The sequence below is a fragment of the Chanodichthys erythropterus genome, chromosome 17 (genome assembly GCF_024489055.1).
Source record: "Chanodichthys erythropterus isolate Z2021 chromosome 17, ASM2448905v1, whole genome shotgun sequence".
In the NCBI taxonomy this organism is placed as follows: domain Eukaryota; kingdom Metazoa; phylum Chordata; class Actinopteri; order Cypriniformes; family Xenocyprididae; genus Chanodichthys; species Chanodichthys erythropterus.
The window spans coordinates 39,565,107-39,569,097 of NC_090237.1; positions in this window are offsets into that span (position 1 = coordinate 39,565,107).

Genomic DNA, 3,991 nt, shown 5'->3' on the forward strand with positions numbered 1-3,991 from the left:
AGGTAACAAGGTGGGCGGGGTCAAGGCAATAGACATGAGAGCACATGGCACAAAGAAACACATGACAAGCCATGTGCTCTCATCAAACAAAACAAAGACACAAGCACATGGCCAATGAAGACAAATCACAAGCCATGTGCTTACACAAGACGAGACACGAACACATGACTATGAAAACTCATAAGCCACGTGTTCACACAAAACAAGACAACATGAGAGCACGCTTAAACACAGACTGCGTGCTAACACAACACAAGACAAAAACACAACATGAAAGCACGCGGCAGGTGGAAATCACCGCGTGCTACACAAAACATGAGACAAGAGCGCACGGCAAGTGAAAGTACACACAAACCGTGCGCTCACAATAAAGACAGGACTGGGAGCGCGAGTGTCCGAATCCCGACACGAAACCGAAACCAAACTAGACACGAGTGCCGGTATCCGAACGCCACGCTCCCAACATGAAACAAGGCACACAGACAAGAGAGCGCACAGCCCCGAGAACACTCGAGACCGTACGCTCACACAAAAACACGACAAGAACGGGAGTGTCAGAGCTCTGTCACAAAACCAAGAAACAAACAAGACCGAAGTGACAGAACCCTGACACATAGTGGTGTATTAGAGGTAAAAAATGATATAAATACTGTTCGGTTTCTCTCACAAACCGATCGTTTCTTGTCTTAGGATATTCATGTGTCATCACGAGCCGCAGGGTTTTATTTGGATTTGTCTAAGCAAGGTTTATTCACTCTTATAGATGAAGTTCCCATAAACCGCTATTATTTGAATGACAGAGGGCAGCGGTTGCAGTTAAAAATCATCATTTGTGATCGACTGAAGAAAAAAAGTCATCTACATCTTGGATGCACTGGGGGTAAGCAGATAAACATCAAATTTTCATTTTTGGGTGAACTATCCCTTTAAGAACCTTCTTAATGCAATATATATTGTAATTATTAGATACATTATTATTTTAAAATGTATTGTTTTTGTATAATATTTTGTATAATATTGTTTTTTGAGGTAAACAAACATAAGATATTTAAATAATCATTTTGTTATGTTTCTTTATTAAAAAAAAAGAAAAAAAAAAAAAAAATATATATATATATATATATATATATATATATATATATATATATATATATATATATATATATGTTATCAAGCTATGCCATTATGCAAGTGCTGGACAGAACCATCTTGGTTTCCAGAACTGTGAATGTATTGCTTTATCCTGAAGTGTTTGCATGAATAATAAAGATAATCATCCATGAACATTTGAGCAGCTATTCATTTGACCCACATCCAAGTGTTTCTCTTTGACACACAATCTATCACTGACCCTTGATCACACACACAAAATGTCTGCAATTACATTTGTGTCTTTAAAACTTTAACAATTGTGAATTATTATATTAGACCTTGTATTGTCCTGTGACCTTACAAATACTGAAAATAATAATAATAATAATATTTTTTTTTTTCTTTAAGTTGTGGTTTTAAACCTTCTTTTTCTTATTTTCAGTTTGGCTAAAATTCAAATTACACTCCCCAAAGTTAAAAATCGAATCTTCTAAAAATGTGCAGTCTAGATTAGATTATGTAGGACAAATGTGAAACATTAGTACTTAAATATGATTTTTATGACATAAATGAAACAATGCAGCATTCCCAGAATTCTTTGCATGGGGCTTTATGGGAAGGATAAAATGTTGAAATTAAGTAGGCTATAATTAGTAGCCTATAATAATTTTTTTGAGCAAGATGAGAAAAGGGGGAGACTTGATAGTGTTTATTGTTCAGTTATGTTGTGATTTAGAACCATTTCAATTAAAGTTAGTGCTAATGCTGAGGATGGGTACAAGAGCTGTCTTTGCTGTTTTACTTAAGAAACAGACTTAGCATTTAGCATGCCCCCTTGTCAACTCATCTGCTTGCTAGTCTGTTTATGGCTGCTATAGTTGCCACAGAGAGGTATCTGTGATAAGGAGAAGGGGAAGACTTTTCTCCTTTATGCTTTGATGTTGCACCGTTCACAGAGCCAGGTCTTAGTCAGCAGCTTTTAAGAGCTCTATCCCTCTCTGTGGGTCCTGAGCAATGCTGATGTTCAGCATGCTCCTCTGGAGCTTAGGTCCAGAGAAAATCTTATCTGGTCAGGAGGAATGATGCTCCTCTGATGTAAGGTCTACTCTGTTGAGAGCTGCCAAAGGTGTTGGTCACAGTGTTGGTCCTCCCTCGAGCTTAGCTGGAGGTGTTACTCAGAATATGCCTGGTCCAGAGCATCCTGTTCTGTTTTTTTTGTTTGTTTTTTTTAAATAATTCCCCCGTGATAGGGTTAAAGTAGAATTGAGAGAGTTCGCTAGTTCTCTTTTTCAAGTCATGGTATGGGCTTAAAGGTAACCTATTATGCCCCTTTTTACAAGATGTAATATAAGTCTCAGGTGTCCCCAGAATGTGTCTGTGAAGTTTCAGCTCAAAATACCCTATGCATTTTTTTTTTTTTTTATTGTACCATGTTTTAATTGCCTATTTTGGGGTGGAAGAAAAAAATGCACTGATTTGATGTGTACCTTTAAATGCAAATGAGCTCGTGCTCCCTGCCCCCAAGCTTGCAATTCCAATACACTTGGCATAAACAATACAGGAAAAGTTCACACAGCAAATATAACTCTAAAAATGGATCATTACAAACTGTTCGTAATGCAGCATATCAGATCACGTATGGCATGTATTTTGTGGATGTTTGCTAACATTCGATTCTGAATGAGTTTGATAGCGTGCTGCATGGCTAATGTGGCTAAAGCTACACACTGTTGGAGAGACTCAATAAAAATGAAGATGAACGTTTATGAATTATACAGACTGCAAGGATTTTCAGGTTAAAAATTTAAATACAGACATGGCTCTGGTCTCTGTGAATACAGTAAGAAACAATGGTAACTTTAACCACATTTAACAGTGCATTAGCAACGTGCTAACGAAACACAATTTGCAAACATCACAAAATATACAGTATATAAAATTAGATCATGAACATTTGGTTTCGATCCATCTTTGAGAATCAACTTCTGTGTAAATTTTACTGACCCTCGTGTGCAAAGCGGTCTGGTGTAAAATGACTTGCCCATACTGGTATATGAAATTATCTAGACACATTACCTTCATAAACAAAATTACACCACTGCATCCTTGGTGGCTCAGATGCCAGGAGTTTAGGCAAAATTAAATGTTAGTTATAGCCGTTAACAGATCAGATATAATGTTTACATAGCTGAAACATACCATGAGCTCAGGGAGGGTCGTTCTTGAGTACTGCTGTCCTGCAGAGTTTTGCTCTGACACAACTTCCTTCATGTAGCTTTAGTAATCCTGAAGACATTCAAGCGTGTTTGATCAGGGTTTACTGTGCAGGACAGATGCACTAAAGGACCAGAGTTACTGGTGCACCATTGTCACTTGCAAAAAATAAAAAATGAAAAAATAAATAAAAAATTGGAAACATACAGATTAAGAGGAGGTAATATTACAATAAGATCCCCTTCCTACGTCACAAGGGGAGCAAAGTCAGATTTTCATTGTGGTATCTTTACTGCAATAGTTAATGTTTGACTGCAGTGCACATAATGGCCACAAGAGGGGACTATGTTTATGTATATGGCTATGAGGTACTCTTCCGAGTGAGTGCTAATGTTGTACATTTTCTGTCGCTGCTTGTGGAGATTGAAGAGTTCAGTCTCTCGGGAATTATTGTCTTTTGTGTTCATTCGGCACAACACCACATTCATGATATGTCCTCTTTAAAGGAGAGTTAAGGGCAGGCCACATACACTAAGCATCCTATTCTCCTAATTGCTGCTCTCAATTATTTATGGGAATTTTAATTAATTAAATTATTGGGTAAACTGCAATTTGTATTTTCTCTTGTTTGCCTCCCTCACTGATTATTTTTCTGCAGGAGGGATATATGCTTCCCCTTGGATGT